The sequence below is a fragment of the Ranitomeya variabilis genome, chromosome 3 (genome assembly GCF_051348905.1).
Source record: "Ranitomeya variabilis isolate aRanVar5 chromosome 3, aRanVar5.hap1, whole genome shotgun sequence".
NCBI classification, from domain to species: domain Eukaryota; kingdom Metazoa; phylum Chordata; class Amphibia; order Anura; family Dendrobatidae; genus Ranitomeya; species Ranitomeya variabilis.
Window position 1 is genome coordinate 642676392 of NC_135234.1, and position 21967 is coordinate 642698358.

The following is a 21967-nucleotide window of genomic DNA, read 5'->3' on the forward strand; positions in this document are numbered from 1 at the left end:
TAACGACCCAGGTGGGTGCCAAACTGAGGAAAGACAATCCCAGAGTCATATCACCAGTGACCACAAGAGGGAGCCAAAAAAGTCTAATTCACAACAGTACCCCCCCTTTAAGGAGGGGTCACCGAACCCTCACCAAGACCACCAGGGCGATCAGGATGAGCAGCGTGAAAGGCACGAACTAAGTCGGCCGCATGCACATCAGAGGCAACCACCCAGGAATTATCCTCCTGACCATAGCCCTTCCACTTGACCAGATACTGAAGCCTCCGCCTGGAGAGACGAGAATCCAAGATCTTCTCCACCACGTACTCCAACTCGCCCTCAACCAACACCGGAGCAGGAGGCTCAACAGAAGGAACCACAGGTACAACGTACCGCCGCAACAAAGACCTATGGAACACGTTGTGAATGGCAAACGACACCGGAAGATCCAAGCGAAAGGACACAGGATTAAGGATTTCCAATATCTTGTAAGGACCGATGAAGCGAGGCTTAAATTTAGGAGAGGAGACCTTCATAGAAACAAATTGAGAAGACAGCCACACCAAATCCCCAACACGAAGTCGGGGACCCACACCGCGGCGGCGGTTGGCAAAACGCTGAGCCTTCTCCTGTGACAACTTCAAGTTGTCCACCACATGATTCCAGATCTGCTGCAACCTATCCACCACGGAATCTACCCCAGGACAGTCAGAAGGCTCCACATGTCCCGAGGAAAAACGGGGATGGAAACCAGAGTTGCAAAAAAAAGGCGAAACCAAAGTAGCGGAACTAGCCCGATTATTAAGGGCAAACTCAGCCAACGGCAAGAAGGTCACCCAATCATCCTGATCCGCAAAAACAAAACACCTCAAATAAGCCTCCAGAGTCTGATTAGTTTGCTCCGTTTGTCCATTAGTCTGAGGATGAAAGGCAGACGAAAACGACAACTCAATGCCCATCCTAGCACAAAAGGATCGCCAGAACCTGGAAACAAACTGGGATCCTCTGTCAGACACAATATTCTCAGGAATGCCGTGTAAACGAACCACATTCTGAAAGAACACAGGAACCAGATCGGAAGAGGAAGGCAGCTTAGGCAAAGGTACCAAATGGACCATCTTAGAAAAGCGATCACATACCACCCAGATGACAGACATGCCCTGAGACACCGGGAGATCTGAAATGAAATCCATGGAAATGTGTGTCCAAGGCCTCTTCGGGACAGCAAGGGCAAGAGCAACCCGCTGGCACGCGAACAGCAAGGCTTAGCTCGAGCACAAGTCCCACAGGACTGCACAAACGACCGCACATCCCGTGACAAGGAAGGCCACCAAAAGGACCTAGCCACCAGATCTCTGGTGCCAAAAATTCCCGGATGCCCTGCCAACACCGAGGAATGAACCTCGGAAATGACTCTGCTGGTCCACTTATCAGGAACAAACAGTCTGTCAGGTGGACAAGAGTCAGGTCTACCAGCCTGAAATCTCTGCAACACACGTCGCAAATCCGGAGAAATGGCTGACAAGATAACTCCCTCTTTAAGAATACCAACTGGTTCTGCGACTCCCGGAGAGTCAGGCACAAAGCTCCTTGAAAGAGCATCAGCCTTCACATTCTTTGAACCTGGTAAATACGAGACCACAAAGTCAAAACGGGAGAAAAACAATGACCAGCGGGCCTGTCTAGGATTCAGGCGTTTAGCAGACTCGAGATACATCAAATTTTTGTGATCAGTCAAGACCACCACACGATGCTTAGCACCCTCGAGCCAATGAAGCCACTCCTCAAATGCCAACTTCATGGCCAACAACTCCCGATTGCCAACATCATAATTCCGCTCAGCAGGTGAAAACTTCCTCGAGAAAAAGGCACAAGGTCTCATCACAGAGCAACCAGGGCCTCTCTGCGACAAAACGGCCCCTGCCCCAATCTCAGAAGCATCCACTTCAACCTGAAAGGGAAGTGAGACATCAGGCTGGCACAAAACAGGCGCCGAAGTAAACCGGCGCTTCAACTCCTGGAAAGCCTCCACGGCTGCAGGAGCCCAGTTAGCAACATCAGAACCTTTCTTGGTCATATCCGTCAAAGGTTTAGCAATGCTAGAAAAATTAGCAATAAAACGACGGTAGAAGTTAGCAAAACCCAAGAACTTCTGAAGACTCTTAACTGACGTGGGTTGAGTCCAATCATGAATAGCACGGACCTTGACTGGGTCCATCTCCACCGCAGAAGGGGAAAAAATAAACCCCAAAAAGGGAACCTTCTGTACTCCAAAGAGACACTTTGAGCCCTTAACAAATAAAGCATTCTCACGCAAAACCTGAAACACCATCCTGACCTGCTCTACATGCGAGTCCCAGTCATCAGAAAAAAACAGAATATCATCCAGATAAACGATCATAAATTTATCCAGATACTTCCGGAAAATATCATGCATAAAGGACTGAAACACTGAAGGAGCATTAGAGAGCCCAAAAGGCATCACCAAGTACTCAAAATGACCTTCGGGCGTATTAAATGCAGTTTTCCATTCATCTCCTCGCTTAATGCGCACAAGGTTGTACGCACCACGAAGATCTATCTTGGTGAACCACTTGGCACCTTAAATTCGGGCAAACAAGTCTGACAACAAAGGCAAAGGATACTGAAATTTAACAGTGATTTTATTCAAAAGCCGATAGTCAATACAAGGTCTCAAAGATCCGTCCTTCTTGGCCACAAAAAAAAATCCCGCACCAAGAGGGGAAGAGGAAGGACGGATATGCCCCTTCTCCAGAGATTCCTTGATATACGAACGCATTGCGGTATGCTCAGGTACAGACAGATTAAATAGTCTTCCCTTAGGAAATTTGCTACCTGGAATCAAATCTATGGCACAGTCACAGTCCCTATGAGGAGGCAGAACACTGGACCTGGACTCGCTGAACACATCCTGATAATCAGACAAATACTCAGGAACTTCCGAAGGAGTAGAGGAAGCAATAGACACCGGCGGGGAATCACCATGAATACCCTGACAGCCCCAACTTGACACAGACATTGCCTTCCAATCCAAGACTGGATTATGAGTCTGTAACCATGGCAACCCCAAAACGACCAAATCATGCATTTTATGCAGAACAAGAAAACGAATCACCTCCCGATGTTCAGGAGTCATGCACATGGTTACCTGTGTCCAAAACTGCGGTTTATTTTCCACCAATGGAGTAGCATCAATACCCCTCAGAGGGATAGGATTAACCAACGGCTCAAGAACAAAACCACAGCGCTTGGCAAATGACAGATCCATAAGACTCAGGGCAGCACCTGAATCCACAAACGCCATAACAGGGTAAGAGGACAATGAGCAAATTAAAGTCACAGACAAAATAAATTTAGGTTGCAAATTACCAATGGCGACAGGACTAACAACCCTTGTTAGGCGTTTAGAGCATGCTGATATAACATGTGTAGAATCACCACAGTAAAAACACAACCCATTCTGACGTCTATGATTTTTCCGCTCATTTCTGGTCTGAATTCTATCACATTGCATCAAATCAGGTGTTTGTTTAGACAACACCACCAGAGGATTAGCGGTTTTGCGCTCCCGCAAACGCCGGTCAATTTGAATAGCCAGCGCCATGGAATCATTCAGACTTGTAGGAATGGAGAAACCCACCATCACATTCTTAATGGCTTCAGAAAGGCCATTTCTGAAGTTTGCGGCCAGAGCACACTCATTCCACTGAGTAAGCACGGACCATTTCCGAAATTTTTGGCAATACACTTCAGCTTCATCCTGGCCCTGAGAAATAGCCAGCAAGGCTTTTTCTGCCTGAACCTCAAGATTGGGTTCCTCGTAAAGCAATCCGAGCGCCAGAAAAAACGCATCAATATTTGCCAATGCCGGATCTCCTGGCGCTAGCGAGAAAGCCCAATCCTGAGGGTCGCCCCGTAAAAAAGAGATAACAATTTTAACTTGCTGAACTGAGTCTCCAGATGAACGGGGTCTCAGAGATAGAAACAATTTACAATTATCCCTGAAATTCCTAAACTTAAATCGGTCTCCAGAAAACTGTTCAGGAATAGGTATTTTAGGTTCAGACATAGGACTACTGGTAACAAAATCTTGTATGCTTTGCACACGAGCAGCAAGCTGGTCCACACTTGTAATCAAGGTCTGGACATTCATGTCTGCAGCAAGCTCAAGCCGCTCAGAGATAAAGGGGAGGAAGAGAGGAAAAAAAAAAAAAAAATTCAGAATTTCCTTTCTTATATCCCACTTCTGCAATGCATTAAACATTCAATGTATGGCCTGGCATACTGTTATGACCCCAATGGCAGAGGGTCTCAGGAATCAATACCAAGTCTGCAAACACAAAAAGCCAGCTCATAGGGCAGTGGTAACTGGGCTGACCATATATCTAATCCTAGCACCACAAATAGAAGTAGCCGGGGAACGTGCCTACGTTGGTTCTAGACGTCTCGCGCCAGCCGGAGAACTAACTAACCCTAGAAGGGAAAAGAAAGACCTTTCTTACCTCCAGAGAAAAGACCCCAAAAGTTGGATACAAGCCCCCAACAAATAATAACGGTGAGATAAGAGGAAAAGACAAACATAAGAATGAGCTAGGTATTTAGCAAAGAGAGGCCCACTAGCTAATAGCAGAATAAGTAAGATGACTTATATGGTCAGCAAAAACCCTATTAAAATATCCACGCTGGATATTCAAGAACCCCCGAACCGTCTAACGGCCGGGGGGAGAACACCAGCCCCCTAGAGCTTCCAGCAAGGTCAGAACTCACATTTAGTACAAGCTGGACAAAAATAGTAGCAAAGCAAGTAACTCAAAAAACAAAGAAGCAAGACTTAGCTTAATTTTGCAAGAGCCAGGACCAGCAGACAGGAGCAACAGAAGGATCTGATTACAACGATGCCAGGCACTGGACTAAGGATCCAGGAAGTTAATATAGCGACACCCCTGGACTAACGACCCAGGTGAGTGCCAAACAGAAAAAAGACAATCCCAGAGTAATACCACTAGTGACCACAAGAGGGAGCCAAAAAGTCTAATTCACAACACATTCAGCAAGACATCCAGATGAAGCAGAGATGAATTATCGTTAGACAGGTGAGGAATATGTTGTTGTTTTTTTATTTATACTGTAATAAATGGGAAAAAGTAGGTCTAGGAGTATTTATTTCAAATAAAGCACACAGCCATAGGGAAAGTGGGAACAGCAGAGACTAAGCACCAGAATGGGGCACCTTATGAATGCTCCATTTCTGGGGTGGCTGAGAGCTGATGTTTTAAGTCTGGGAAGGGGACAATATCCATGACCCTTTCCAGGCTATTAATATCAGCCTCCAGCTGTCTGCTAAACTTTTACTGTTTTTTTATTATAGGGCAGACCCCACATCAATTTTTTTTGGGGGGTCTCCCCCTTAATAACCAGTAAAGGCTAAATAAACAGCTGGACCTGGTATTAATAGCCTGGGAACATTTATGGCTATTGGCCCCTTTCCCAGAATATTAACATCAGCCCCCAGGGGTCGGCTTTCCCTCTGCTGGTTTAAATAATTATGGAGGAGCCCACACCATTTTTTTATTTATTAATTTTATACATGCTATATACAACTCCCATCATTTTCACCTGGTCACATTGATCTCAGATAGACCAGGCGACAATGATGAGAGCTGCCTTCAGCACTTGATTCCTGGAAACAGCTAACTGTACTGCTTTTCCCAGGCGGCGTTATACATAAACCAGGCGGCACAAGGATGCCACAAGGATGTGACACCAATGTCACACATACATATGGACGGCACATGTATATGGACTACGGATCTCACCAGTGCTGTTTTTTTCCAGTACAGAAATCACCAGGATGTGTGAAGGGGGCCTAAGAGGCATGCTTGTCAAAATACTTTTTCTGTGAAGCATTTCATAATAAAACATACATGGCTGCAATAACCATGAGAGAGAGAAAAAAAAAAAAAAAAAAAATTATCTTCACTGGGTTTCGTGTTTCGGCCGAAACCCGACTTTTCACTGTGGTCGGCCGATTTCACTCGACTCGACTTTTAAGACAGTCGAGTTTCACAAAACCCGACTCGACCCTAAAAAACTGAAGGTCGCTCAACCCTACTGACAGGTTTTATTAATAGTGGAGTAGGTGAAATAAAAATTTGTGAAACCAGATTAAAATGCTAGATTATCCACTTGTTGAATATATAGGCAATGAACGCTTATCAGTAATACTGCTTACCGGAGATTGTCCGAGAAGGCTTCCACCCCATATTTCGATATGCAATATCCTCCACCTATGAGACTTATTCTTCCAGCAACGCTTGCGTTGCGATATTAACAACACGACCTCGAGCTCTTCGCATTATGGGCAACATTTTGAGTGTCACATCAATAAGGCCTAGAATATTCACATCTAAAATTTTGGCAAAATCATCTTTAGTCAGCCATTCGTTGGGCGCAACAGGGTTGGCAATGCCAGCATTATTAACCAGACCCCAGAGTCCTGTAAATTGTACATAAAGAAATATAAAGGAAAAAAGTTAAATCTCTTTTGCAGAACAGAAGTAATATTATGTCATAAGTATTTTTTCATAAGCTGTAAGCTTGTCAACATGGTCTCAAGCCCTTGTAATCTATAAAATTGTTTCATGACATCCTCAGTAGTGACGGGTGAGCATTAAAATGCTCGGGTGCTCGTTGCTCGGGTCGAGCAAATTGGAATGCTTGGGTGCTTGACCCAAGCAACGAGCTCAATGTAAGTCTATGGGAAACTCGAGCATTTTTACCGTGGCCCCCCAGCGGTCTTTAGAGGGACTAGAAATTGCAGAAATCGATGGGAACAGTGCTTAAATGACATGGGAACAGCATGGGGAAGACCCCGGGAAGCATTTCTGACTCCCAGGTTAGTGCTGTGAACAATGTTGTCTTATGCCACTTTTACAGACTCACAATTAAACATACAAAAATGAAACGAAAATGGATTTTCCTGGGAAATATGTTAAGGAACATTCTTTTCAGGGTAATGACTTGTATATAAGGCAAAATAAATAACCAAAAACAAAAATGCTCCTCCGCACCTTGGGCTATGTTCACACGTAGCGTTTTTGATGTGTTTTTCAACTTTCTGCATTGCATTCAACCAAGACAAATGCATTCACTGGGAAATGTCATTTTAACATTTTACAGCCTTATCTGGCTATGTGGTGCGTGACACATCATCAGACAGATCCTGTTTCATTTATGAAGGTGGGACTCTGAAAGTCACAAAGCCTATTTTTATAGGGCCATCAGGCTGTCTTTACTAATCATAAAGGGCCAGCAGTCGGCCCTCACTATTCTTGAAGAGCCATCAGCCGGCTATACTTTGTTGTTCCCATTATTAAACAGTGGGTGTCCTATACTGTTATTGCATATGCAGTGAGTGGCAAGGCTGCCCAAAATGTGGACACACCCCATTACCACTTTAAAGAGATGTACAGGAAGGCCTCCTGAAAGCAATGTTCCCATTATGAGGAATTGGTGCTCCAATACTGTTTGCCTATGCAGTGAATGCATGAGCTGCCAAAATTTGGAGGCACTTCAATGCCCATTGGTAGAGACGTGGAGGAAAGGCCTAATTAAAAAATGTTCCCATTAGAAAGGTGCGGGTCTCCCATAGTGTTTGCTTATGCAGTGAATGCAAGAGGTGTCAAAAATTAGGAGGCACTACAATGCCCCTTGGTAGAGACGTGGAGGAGGGCCTCATTAAAAAATGTTGTCATTAGAAAAGAGAGGGAGCATCATAAATAACCTTTAAAACAATTATGTGGGTGTTGCACCACTGACCACGGTCGCCGTGGTGATATAGTGGTGCTTGATGATAAGGATGAGGAGAAGGAGGAGGACAACAGCAAATAGCCAAAGTGAGGAAGGGTATACCCATGTGTGGGTGTGAAGAGGTACATGGGAATAGAGAATGCAAGGGTCACGGTCAAGGCAGAGTAACATAAACTCAGCAATGCGTGCCAGACACACCAACTGGACATGTTCTCCTCCTCATTCCTGTCCTCAGGCCATCCATGCAGCTAGTACCTTCTATGAAGCATGAAACTAGTTCTTGCTCTTTCTCTTCCTCCTCTTTCTCATTGTCACCCAATCCACATTGGGATGAGATGGGGCTGGGCTGTGTGTAATCACCCTGTATGGTTCCTTGCTCCATCTCATTGTGCTCTGCCTGCAATGCATCCTTCCTCTTTGATTGTGAGCAGAGATCATTTCAGGAGACAGAGAAGTGGGATGGTGACGTTAATTATGGCATCATCGCCGCTCACCATCTTGATGGAGTCCTCAAAGTTTTGGAGGATGGTACATATGTTTGACATCCATGTCCACTCCTGAGGTCTTATGTGTCGAGTCTGAACTGAATACCAATGTCCTTGTTGATGCTGGTAGTCAACAACTGCCCTCTTCTGCTCACATATCCTTCCCAACATCTGCAGTGTAGAGTTTCAATGCGTGGGGATATCACACACCAGTCAATGAGCTGGAAGCTGCAAATGCTGCTGAAGCTCAGCAAGGGCGGCGGAAGCTGTAGCTGACTTTCTAAAATGGGCACACATGCAACGTACTTTGACAAGTAGATCTGGCAGCTCCGGGCAGGCTTTGAGAAACCGCTGAACCATGAGGTTAAGCACATGGGCCAGGCATGGTACGTGTGTGAGCTTGCCTCGCTTCAGTGCTGTCACCAGGTTCCGGCCATTGTCACACATGACCATGCCTGGCTGTAGGTGGTGTCAGCGACAGTTCTGCCTGCTCTTTCTGAGCAGACTGCAACTCTTCAGCATTGTTCGGTTTGTTACCTAAGCATATTAGCTTCAGCACAGCCTGTTGACACTTGGCTGAGGCAGTGCTGCAGTGCTTCTAGCTTCTGACTGATGTGGTCATTTTGGAGATGGAGGCTGAAGAGGAGGAGGAGGTGCAGGAGCTATAGACTGTTGGGACAATCCTCGGTGTCGGGGGGGATGTGTTCCATATTGTGGTCTGACTGGGTCTCGGCTTCCATTATGTTAACCCAGTGTGCCATCAGCGAGATGTACCATCCCTGCCCTCAAGCACTTGCCCACGTGTCTGTGGTTAGGTGGACTTTCCCAGTAACTGCATTGTTGAAGGTACGGTTAATGTTGTGAGACATGTGCTTATGTAATGCAGGGATGGCTCACTGGGAGAAATAGTGGCTGCTGTGGACAAGGTAACGAGGGACTGCCGCCGCCATCAGGTTGCGGAAAGATTCCATCTCCACAAGCCTAAAAGGCAACATTTTGAGCTCAAGCAGTTGTGAAATGTGTGAATTTAGTGGTGTGGCCTGTGGGGCGTTGGCTGCATATTTGCGCTTGTGTTCCAAATTACTGAGGTATGGACAACTGAATTCTGCGCTGGGATAAGGATGTGGACGTGCTTGTCGATGGTGCTAGTTGAGTGTGTACAACAACAGGTGCCGGGCCGGAAGCATCTTCGCATGCACCATTCACAGGGAATTGACTTGCATGCACAACAGTAGAAGAATCAGTGGTGTCACCTGCAGACACTTCTACTGGACCCTGGGGTTCGGTCCACAAAGTCACGTGCTATGCTTCCATGTGCCTGATCATGCTGGTGGTGGTCAGGCTGGTTGTTTTGCTACAACTGTTGATGCTGACCTGGCAGGTGGTGCAAATGGCCTTTTTGGGGTTATCGGCAGAGTATTTAAAAAACAACCAGACTCGGGAAGACCTAACAGTTGTATTGGCAACTTCCGTCGTGTTGGTGTTATAGGGAACTGTTACCTGCCTTCTATCTGTGGCCACCACACTGCTGCTTCTTCCTGCCTGTTTTGGTGCTACGTCTCCCTCCCCTTGTGTGCTACTGTCCTCACTCTGCATGTCCTTTTGCCAGGTTGGGTCAGTTACTATATCATCCACCACCTTGTCTTCCACTTTCACACCCTGGTCCTCCTCCTGACTTTCTGGCAATTGTATCTCATCATCGTCCACCTCTTGTGACACTTTCTCACCGTCGCCTTCATGTGACCATAGCAGGGTGGTGGTGGTGGCAAAGTGACTGGAAGCATTATCTGCTATCCAACCAATAAACGTTTGACAGTGCTCTGGGTTCAATAATGGTGTGCTGCGGTCCCCTAGTAATTGGGACAAGAAGGTCAGACAAGAAGATATGGGTGTTCTGGCACAATTTCAGCTTGCCCACGGCCTCGACCTCGGCATGCACCATCACCATCACGTCCGGTCCCCTTTCCTTGCCACGTACCATGCCCATTTTAAATGGAGGGCAATATTTTCCACGTTCACTACAAATGGCTGAATTTGGAGCGAACTTATATGTGATTTGCGTGACAGACAAATCCCTGTTTACAATAGCTGGTCTGTAGGTAACTATTTTTTTCAGCAAACTGGTGTCAATAACTTGGCTAAGACACATCAAAATTTAACAGTAGGCCAGAAGTGGCAGAATTTTTAGCGCACTGAGATGTGATCTGTGTGACGGCCAAACTCCTGTGTAAAATAGCTGGATTTTTATGCTGTAATATGGAAAGGATCTGGCTGTGTTCTGCAGTGCCAACTGGCAAATGGAGCAGAAAAACTCAGTGCGCTGGATTGCTTTTTCAGGAAATAATCAGGATTCTGATGCAAAAATAAATTATTCCTGGCCCCTGATACCTGGGGCTATGTCTACAAATATCTGTTATAGCAGCAGCAGCAGGCAGAACTGCAATGGACCCTCTTGCTATATGCACTGCAGTCTGCCACATACACTGCCTGCCTGCCTAGCACTGATAATTATGCTGCTTTATTAGTCTTCAGAAGGACTGTTTGTTGAGATGGATATGTGTATTAGATTCGGTACACCAACACTAAGTATGAAGCAAGCAAATCTCACCCCAGTTCAGCAGCAACTTTCCCTACACTGCCAGATTCAGGAGCAGACTGTGACGAACAGGGCGGCGCCAGGTCTGATATAGACCTGATAATGCTGTGCGGCCAGCCAATCACTGTAATGCCTCAACCAACATGGCTGTGGCACAACAGTGTGTGGCAGACATCCCTGCATGTTCATTGCCTCTCTAAAGAGCACCAAACATGCAGGGCGATGACCCAAGCTCCCGCCGAGCAAAACCAGAAATACTCAGGGAGCTCCGAGCATCGCAAGCACTGTGATGCTCGGGCGAGCACTGAGTAGTGGTGAGTATGCTTGCTCATCACTAATCCTCAGTCATGTGGTGGTCACACACAAATAGTAGAAACACATTGATATAATATTATGACTAGAGATGAGCGTGTATGTCAATGTTCGGTTTACGTTCGCCGAATTTTCAATATTCGCTGATTAATTCGTATTTGCCGAACATAGCCAAACAGTCACGTCAATGGGAGGAAAAAACAAATGCATGCACAACACCTTATAACGGCCCCAAATGCTGAAAAAACACATCAAATGAGGGACAGACACCAGTAAATTGGCTTCAGTTCAGCCACACACCCACAGTACTAATTCACTTCAGCAATCAGCCAGGCATGAGGTATCGGGGTCTGGCACAAGGAACGAAAGGAATCCAGCTCCAGAGATAAAATCAAAAAGTATTTAACAACTTAAAATGTAGCTGCTTGACAATATGACTCAGTAACTGAGGACTAAGAACACTACACGTGTTCGAAATGCGTTCAGTTGTTTTTGGCATTCTTCCTTCGGTAATCACCCTCATTTTGTCAAGCAGCTACATTTTAAAATTGTTAAATAAAGACTTTTTGATTTTATCTCTGGAGCTGGATTCCTTTCGTTCCTTGTGCAAGAATTTAGCGTCAAGCAGAGACGTCTTTCAGTGCTCGGACTTTTCTTATTGTTTGTGAGAAAACATCATAAGGGTGAGCTGAATTTCCATTACTTTTTCATCGGGGTCTGGGACAGTATTTACAGCTTTCAATTGAACGTCACAGTCAGATGAGGTGGGTGAGGGTTCAGTGTAGGCCCCTCTTTGCTGGAAGCCCTGATACCACATACTAAACCTCTACCTGCTTTCATGCTGAGCCACACTCAGGTGGCACAGATATCAGTTTTGTAGACTACCATTGTCAGAAAAATTTAAGGACTGTAACAGGGGTAGTTGATTCCAAGGAAGTGGAGGCCTGACGGTCTCGGAGGCCTACTACTGCAGGCAACATGCATGATGGAGACCCAACCAGGAGTGTTCACATTTCCAAAAATTATTGGCAGACACCACCAAACGGGCATTAATTTCACCAAAGTAGAAATAAAATAATAGGGACCGACAGGTCTTTCACTACACCAAATCCAGCAGATGGACACCCAACAAGGCATGTTCACATTTAAAGAAATGAGGGCCTTACACCACAGAAGTGGCATCAATTAAACCACAGTGGAAATAGTATAATAGGGACTGACAGGTCTTTCACTACACCCAATCTAGCAGGTGGACACCCAACCATGAGTGTTTACATTTTAAAAAACGAGTGCCTGACACCACCGAAGTGGAATAACTGTCACGACACTAGAAGTAATATAATTGAGACCGAGACATCTTCCAGTACAGCAAACCCAGCAGATGTGAAAAAGTCATGGTTGGTTTACATTTCCACAAATTTTTGTTATCAGCAGCAGCAGCAGCCACAGCAGGCACAGAAAGCACACTAAGGATATCACAGAGTGCAGTTACATGACATTAATGCATCACACTAAAAAATGCAATATCACCTAGTCTGCACAGTCTGCGATTGGGGTGCCAAAGTCCTTGGAGATCCATGACTTGTTCATCCTAATGAAAGTTAGGTTGTCTACACTTTCAAGGGACAGCCGACCTCGCATATCTGTCAGGACACCACCAGTAGCACTGAACACACGTTCTGAGAGAACGCTGTCTGCTGGGCACGATAAAATCTCCAAGGCATGTGAGGCGAACTCAGGCCACTCATCCATTTTGGAAGACCAAAATGTGAAAGGGTTCAAACCCTCCTTGATGGTATTGATATTTTAGTTTTAGATGCTTCTGCATCATCCTTTCCATTCATTCACCTTGTGTAAGGCTGCTGTCACACTAGCAGTATTTGGTCAGTATTTTACATCAGTATTTGTAAGCCAAAACCAGGAGTGGGTGATAAATGCAGAAGTGGTGCATATGTTTCTATTATACTTTTCCTCTGATTGCTCCATTCCTGGTTTTGGCTTACAAATACTGATGTAAAATACTGACCAAATACTGCTAGTGTGATGGCAGCCTTAAGGTACCTTCACACATAATGATATCGTTAAGGATATCGTTGCAACATCACGCTTTTTGTGACGTAGCAACGATCCCGCTAACGATCTCGTTATAGTGTGACAGCGACCAACGATCAGGCCCCTGCTGGGAGATCGTTGGTCGTAGGGAATGATCAGGACCTTTATTTGGTCGCTGATCACCCGCTGTCATCGCTGGATCGGTGTGTTTGACACCGATCCAGCGATGTGTTCACTTGTAACCAGGGTAAACATCGGGGTACTAAGCGCAGGGCCGCGCTTAGTAACCCGATGTTTACCCTGGTTACCCGGGTGCTGCAGGGGGACTTCGGCATCGTTGAAGACAGTTTCAACGATGCCGAAGTCGTTCCCCTGATCGTTGGTCGCTGGAGAGAGCTGTCTGTGTGACAGCTCCCCAGCGACCACACAACGACTTACGAACGATCACGGCCAGGTCGTATTGCTGGTCGTGATCGTTGGTAAGTTGTTAAGTGTAACGGTACCTTAAGACTTGGACTCTGTTGTGCTGGTGCACGAGTTGGTCTAAAAAAGTGGCAAAGGACTCACAGAAGTTGCTTCTTCCACTTCCACCACTGCTGCTGCTAATGTTTTGGCGTTGACGAATTGATGTGCCAGAGGTTGGAAGTCTAAATGCGATGCGAACTGTGTGCTTCACTGCTGTCTTGGGGAAAAGCTCTCTTAAGGTTGTGTAAAAGCGTGTTTTGATACTCCAGCAGCATTCGTCGGTCCCTTTCTAGGGTGGGAGTCATCTGGCAAAATTTGGTTTTATAACGTGGATGAAGTGGCAAACCAGTAGTCAGCATTACTCCTAATCACTACTATATGGGATTATGTTGCAGATAGTGCAGCAAGAAGGTACTCATATGTCGGGCTCTACCATGAGGTTGAAGCCCATGCTGTTTTGGTGGTGCTGGGTATCAATGAGGCTCGTTTCCTCCTGCCAACCACGAACAACAGAGAGGGGAGGATTATCCTCTTCATCAGACAGTTGCTCGCCCATCACCTCTTCCTCCTCCATTTGTTCTTCAAATCTTGCACCTTCAATAACAGCTTGTCTGTTATCACCAGCCCCCCCATATCTCAGTAATCCACCCTCCCTTGGCACCCACCTGTGTGATGGCAGTCTGGAACTTAGAGACAATGTTATCCCTTCTGCATCCTCTTACTCCTCCCTGACGAAGGATTTATCCGAAACGCTCGTCGGTGTGTGCTGTACTTGGATCGGCGAGCCTTTAAAGGTACATATTATTTTTCATTGCACTTTATGCTTTTTGGGGTGCAGGTATATACTGTATATATATATATATATATATATATATATATATATATATATATTTCACCTTGTTCTAATTCACTTTTTCATCGCATTGTCATTTTTTATTTATAATTAGTCACTTGCACTTTATATATATTTTTAATATAATCAAACTCACAGAAAGAATATGGGTCCCATATAATAAAAGGTACAATCCAAGTGATTTAATGTATTTACCCATGAAGTAACTGGATAATCGGTTTATACTCCCAATACACATAAGAAACAATGAAAAAATGGAGTTCCATACACTGTGTTCCAAATTATTATGCACAAAGAGTTTAGGAGTGATAAGGTTAGAATTTTTTTGTCTGTCATTTAAACTCATTGATGGTGCTTTGTGACAGGGCTCTTTATATCACTGAAAGCAATTGCAGATACCTGTGCAAATTAGTTTGGCAGGTGTGTCCAAATAAAGGCAAGACTACTTAAGAAGGCTGTTCCACATTATTAAGCAGCATACATTTTTTGCCAAAATGGGAAAGAAAACAGATGTGTCTTCTGCTGAGAAGCAACAAATTGTGGAGTATTTAGGTCAAGGCATGACTACAATCAACATTGCCAAGACACTTCATCGTGATCATCGCACAATCAAAAAGTATGTAGCTGATTCCCAGCACACACGTGTGCGTGCTGATAAGGAAAAATTGAGGACTCTTTCCAACAGGCAATTGCATAAGGTTAAAAGAGCAGCTGCAAAAATGCCTTGTCATAGCAGCAGACAAGTTTTTGAAGCTGCTGGTGCCTCCAACGTCCCCAGAACAACAAGATGCAGGGTCCTTCAGTGGTTTGCAGCTGTGCGTAAGCCATCCTGTCGACCACCTCTATCCACTGCACACAAGCAGAAACGGCTCCAGTGGGCCAAATGATACATGAAGACTGACTTCCAAACTGTTTTGTTCACCGATGAGTGCCGTGCAAGGCTCGATGGTCCAGATGGATGGAGTGGAGGATGGCTGGTTGATGGACACCCCATGAAAATAAGGCTAAGGCGCCAACAAGGAGGAGGTGGAGTAATGTTTTGGGCTGGAATCATGGGGAGAGAGATTGTAGGCCCCTTTATGATCCCTGAAGGGGTAAAGATGAACTCCATAATCTATGTGGAGTTTCTAAAACAACACTTCCTGCCATGGTTCAAGAGGAAGAACAGTGCTTTCTGCAGCAAGATCATTTTTATGCATGATAATGCACCGTCTCATGCTGCAAAAAACACATCTGCATCTCTGGCTGCTATGGGCATAAAAGAGAACAAAATTATGGTGTGGCCACCATCTTCCCATGACCTCAACCCCATTGAGAACCTCTGGAGCATCATCAAAAGGAGTGTCTATGATGGCGGGAGGCAGTTCACATCTAAGCAACAGCTCTGGGAGGGTATTCTGTCCACATGCAAAACAACTGAAGCAGAAACCATCCAGAAATAGACAAATTCAATGGACGAGAGAGTTCAGAAGCTTCTTTCGAACAAGGGGTGCTATGTGCAAATGTAGCATCACCTAGAATAAAAAGTTTTCACTTGAAAACTGTTTGATTTCATTTTATGATAAGCTGATAATGCTTATAACTTCACAATTGACCATTTTTTTGTTCAAAATAAAAAAAAAGGTTGAAAACTCTGCTGTGCATAATAATTTGGAACATGCATTTTGAGTGTTTTTTTTTTTTTTTTTTTTAAAGATACTGTTTTAATAGGCAGTTTGTTCCAAAACATTGCAATTATACTAGAATAGTAGATGACTGGAAAATAACAATGACTGCAATTCAGATAGGTAACTTAGAGAAAATATGAGGAAATATTATTGGCATAATAATTTGGAACACAGTGTACACGAAAAATAGATTAAAAAGGTATACATTTTATTACAAATGATGCTACACAATTTATCACAAATGTAACATGACCATAGAACAAAAAGGAGACCCTAGTAAGAGACAAGTAGGTCCCAGGCATAAAGATTAATGATATACCCATGATGAGCGCAACAAAATGCCAAGCGACCGGATCCACCCCCTGACGCGCGTTTCGCGTAGGCTTTATCAAAAGTGAATGGGGGTGGATCCGGTCCCTTGGCATTTTGTTACGCTCTTCATGGGTAAGCTATTAGGCTACTAAATGCACTGTAACTCTTTTTCTCCTTTGTGGGGGCATTGGTCACTGTGACAGCCTAAAGGGAATACACTATGAGAGGGATATCCAATATTAAGGTTAATATTGATGTTATATGAACAGCATTTATATTGGGTGTCAGCAAAGTTTACAGTGTTTTATATTAGTACCGTGGTGATGGTTTATATCTTTATGCCTGGGACCTACTTGTCTCTTACTAGGGTCTCCTTTTGTTCTATGCTCGTGTTACATTTCTGATAAATTGTGTAGCATCAATTGTAATAAAATGTATACCTTTTTAACATGTATGGAACTCCACTTTTTTATTGTTTCTATATATATTTTGTATATGTATTATTTCTATGTGTTACACTTTGCACTATGTGCTGGGTATCGAGTTCCCACCGCTGCACAGGGGGAATCTCAAACCATGTCCTCTGTGGTCTCCCATTCTTCCCCAGCCACAGTGGAGCCTGCTCAGCAGACACGTCACTCCCAGCATCTTGCTCAAGCTGAAGCTGTACATCTGGTTACTGCTGCCGTCCCAGGTCCAGCTATTGTGACCAGCATTAATCAGCGGCGAGCATTTGCTCCAGGGACTAAGTCCTGCTTTTTGTCTACTGAGCATGCCTGTGGAATGACCTCTCATTGGAAGTCGGAGGTCACATGCTCAGGTCCTGAAGCAGCTCTGATTGGACCACTGAGAAGGTTCCAGAAAACTGCAACTGTAAAAGGTTCGCATGCTCGGCCATGCGCTAATATAACCTCAAAACGTGGTGTGTATGGAAGCATGTATGTTCTGGTGAAAGCTCTTGATCCCCTTCCCTAGTGTTGTTGATTGAGTGTGGGTGTTTGGAGCAGACTAGCACCGGTTGTGCCATTCAGCACAGAGCACGCTATTTACAGCGTCATAAGCAGCGTTCGTCATAGCGGAGCCATGTGCAACTAGTATTAGTACTACCGTTCGCCAATCATTATTTTATTAAAGGCATTTTTATTGAAATATTTTATTGTATTTGTATTATTATGTTTGCGATCATAAATTGGGTTATGCTGTTTGGTCTAGTGTCCTAAATGGTCTGCCATTCTTTTTTTTAGCAACCATATTTTCTCTCTTTTGCTGATATATGATTTTGCTGGTATTATAATTTAATTTTAATTATCCAGCTGGGAAATAGGTTTGCTACGTCTTCTCTACATGACCACAACTGTGGAACCGTAGACTGGCTGCAGTGCTGTGAGAGGGCGGAGTATGATGAAGTGGACAAACTGCTGGACCATGAAAGAGGTGCAGGGGGAGATGTTGCTGTGCATTGAGAAACTTGTGGTGCGATCGTTCTCTGAGAACAGTCAAAAAGAGCAGGCATGTGCGCTTCAATTACAGCTGAAGGCGTCCTCTCAGTCAGTGTAACTGGAGCGAGTAAAGAACCCGAGGTTCTCTGGTCGAAGACCTGCATCTCAATAGTTGTCAGGGTAACAGAGGAGGAGGAAGAAGCAGCAGATGCAATTGGTGGGGTGGTTGATGGCGGTTAAGGTCCTCTGGTCCGTATTTTTGCACACTGGGATTCCCACAGTAAAGCATGTTGATTGCGCATGTGAAAGTTCATTCAAGTAGTAGTCAAATTTTTGCACTTTTTACCTTGACTCATTTTTTTTGCAAAGTTTGCAGATTAAGTGAGTTGACTCATCCTTTGCAGTGTCAAAAAAGGCCCAAGCTAGACAACCCTTGCCACCCGTGCGAGCTGCAGACCCGGGGATGCTGCTGGTCAGACGCACAGTTGTGGCTGAGGATGCATCGCTCTTCGTGGCTGCCTCACTACTAGTGTTGAGCATTCCGATACCGCAAGTATTGGGTATCGGCCGATACTTGCGGGTATCGGAATTCCGATACCGAGATCCGATACTTTTGTGGTATCGGGTATCGGTATCGAAACAACATTAATGTGTAAAATAAAGAATTAAAATAAAAAATATTGCTATACTCACCTCTCCGACGCAGCCTGGACCTCACCGAGGGAACCGGCAGCGTTCTTTGCTTAAAATGCGCGCGTTTACTTCCTTCCGTGACGTCACGGCTTCTGATTGGTCGCGTGCCGCCCATGTGGCCGCGACGCGACCAATCACAGCAAGCCGTGACGTAATTTTCAGGTCCTCAATGCCTAATTCTAGGCATTCATGATTTTAAAATTACGTTCCGGCTTGTGATTGGTCGCGTCGCGGTCACATGGGCGGCACGCAACGAATCACAAGCCGTGACGTAATTTTAAAATGCGCGCGTTTCCTGCCTCCCGTGACGTCACGGCTTGTGATTGGTCGCGTCACCCATGTGACCGCGACGCGACCAATCACAAGCCGGAACGTAATTTTAAAATCATGAATGCCTAGAATTAGGCATTGAGGACCTGAAAATTACGTCACGGCTTGCTGTGATTGGTCGCGTCGCGGCCACATGGGCGGCACGCGACCAATCAGAAGCCGTGACATCACGAAAGGAAGTAAATGCGCGCATTTTAAGCAAAGAACGCTGCCGGTTCCCTCGGTGAGGTCCAGGCTGCGTCGGAGAGGTGAGTATAGCAATATTTTTTATTTTAATTCTTTATTTTACACATTGATATGGATCCCAGGGCCTGAAGGAGAGTTTCCTCTTCTTCAGACCCTGGGAACCATCAGGGATACCGTCCGATACTTGAGTCCCATTGACTTGTATTGGTATCGGGTATCGGTATCGGATTAGATCCGATACTTTGCCGGTATTGGCCGATACTTTCCGATACCGATACTTTCAAGTATCGGACGGTATCGCTCAACACTACTCACTACGTGTCTGCAATGTACTGCACAATGTAACCTCCCCATCTTCCTCCTCAGATGACCTACTCAGCTGTGTGCCTTTATGTTCACGCCAATACAAAAGATCAAACCCCAGCACACTCCAAAAAACTGAAGAGAGAACTTGTTGCTTTCAAAATTTTAATCAGTTTATCTTGTACAAAAAAAGTAGTTTCCAAACAATATTTCGTCTCAGGCACGAGCCTTCATCAGGAATACAATTAGTAGTTATACTGTTTGTTGATCCTGAATTTTCAGATTATCCTATAGATACTGTCAGGAATGGTCTTTTAACCAATTTCCTAGGAATGCATGTGTATTAAGGTAGACATAGCCTTTGTATCATGTGGAAGGCTGCAGCCTTCCACATGTTCACGCCAACTGGAATCTAACACCTCATCATCCTCTATGTTATCACATTCCTCGCCATTGTAGTCACCTTCTTCTTTCCCTGACAGCATAGTACAGTCCGCGTGAACCTCAGATATCTGAGTCTCATCAGGATCACCTCCCCCAGGGGTTAACGACTGATGAGGAGGGACAGGATGCAGTTCAGACCATACTTCGTCCTGCCCCAAATCCAAGCTAAAAAAATTTTGGGCATTGGTGCAGATTTCCTCCTCTTGACTCTGTGAAGCTTTTGCATGCACTTCTGATGAACATGGCATAAAATGTGTGAACAGCTCTTCAGACTCACCCATCTGTGGTTCCGTACAGTCAATTGAATGGTTGGATAGCTGGGACGTGGAGGGAGGCAAGAGGAATTTTGGTGCAACCTCTGTGGACTGTATTGGGTGTGATGTTGAGGTGGAGGAAGAGTAGGAGAGGCCACTTGAAGCTGTACTTGCCATCTACATGCTCTTTTTGAGTATAATCAATAAGGCGAGCCGCTGTGCATCTGACAAAGAAAGGTAGGGGTGTAGCCTGTCCAGTAACATAAGTAGTCAGTTGTCTTTGCATAGGATGTGACATTGCTTCACTAGTGCTTTCACAAACATTATCACATACCCCACATACACCTTGAAAACCAAGCCTAATTCCCCTTCCGCCACGGCCTCGCTTTTTCCCAGTCATATTGCTCACATACTGTGGTAGGAGCACAGTATTAGCAACAAAAAATTAGATTTTAAATTCTGCACCACCTCTACAAACAGCTGAATTTCAACGACAGTAAATTTAAAGTTGAAATATGGCTTGCTGTATTGTGTTAGTCACACAAAAAAGAATTGTTTGAATGTGTGTGATGCCTGTATGACAAAGAAGTTATGCTATAAACAATTTTAAAGTTAGGTCCTTTACAGTATGACACTAATAACACAAGACTTTTTGTGACCTATGGATCAGGCCTCTATTACACACTAGATGCTACAAGCTATTTTAAAGTCAAGTCCCTTACTGTATGATGTTAATAACAGAAGACTTTTTTGTGGCCTATGGATCAGGCCTCTACAGCTTAATTTCAACCCAAGCAAATGACAAAGTGTGATACGGCAGGTTGTCTTTTTCCAACTGAAAATATTATAATTTTTTTTTAATGTGCCTTAGGTTTGCAGACAAGTTCATATCACTGCCACAAAATGACAACGTGGGATACAGCAGGCTGTTTCACATTTAGCAACAGAAAAAAATATAACTTTTTGTTTAATGTGCCTTAGGTCTGCAGACAGTTTTATTTCACCACAGCACTGCTCCAAAAAATAAAGGGAACACTAAAATGCCACATCCTAGATATCATTGAATGAAATATTCTACTTGCAAATCTTTATTCAATACATAGAGGAATGGGTTGAGAATAGTGATGAGCGAGTGTACTCATGGCTCGGGTTTTCCCGAGCATGCTCGGGTGGCCTCCGAGTATTTATGACTGCTCGGAGATTTAGTTTTCATCGTGGCAGCTGAATGATTTACATCTACTAGCCAGACTGAGTACATGTGGGGTTTGACTAGTTGCTAGGGAATCACCACATGTTATCAAGCAGTCTAATAGCTGTAAATCATTCAGCTGCCGTGATGAAAACTAAATCTCCGAGCAGTCATAAATACTCGGAGACCACCCAAGCGTGCTTGGGAAAACCCGAGCAACGAGTACACTCGCTCATCACTAGTTGAGAACAATAAAACATAAAAATGATCAATGTAAGTCAAATGTAATATCCCATGGAGGACTGGAATTGGAATGATACTCAACATCAAAGTGAAAAATCAAATTGCAGGCTAATCTACCTTCAGTGGCAATGCCTCAAAACAAGGAAATTATGCTCAGAAGTATACGTGACCTCCATGTGCTTGTATGATGTCCCTAAAATGTCTGTGCATGCATCTGATGAGGCGGAGGATGTTCTCCTGAGGGATTTGCTTCCAGATTTCGATTAACATAGTAACATAGTTATTAAGGTTGAAGGAAGACTTTAAGTCCATCTAGTTCAACCCATAGCCTA

The 21967-nt window shown here is 44.6% G+C and overlaps 1 pseudogene across 1 annotated transcript in view; it reads right to left on the reverse strand.

Moving 5' to 3' along the window:
- Positions 1–21967, reverse strand: part of LOC143816815 (retinol dehydrogenase 16-like) — a 124094-nt pseudogene that overhangs the window by 45841 nt on the left and 56286 nt on the right. Inside the window, exon 3 of the transcript XR_013224004.1 lies at positions 6236–6499. The product of XR_013224004.1 is annotated as a retinol dehydrogenase 16-like (transcript). The remainder of the gene's footprint in view (positions 1–6235; positions 6500–21967) is intronic.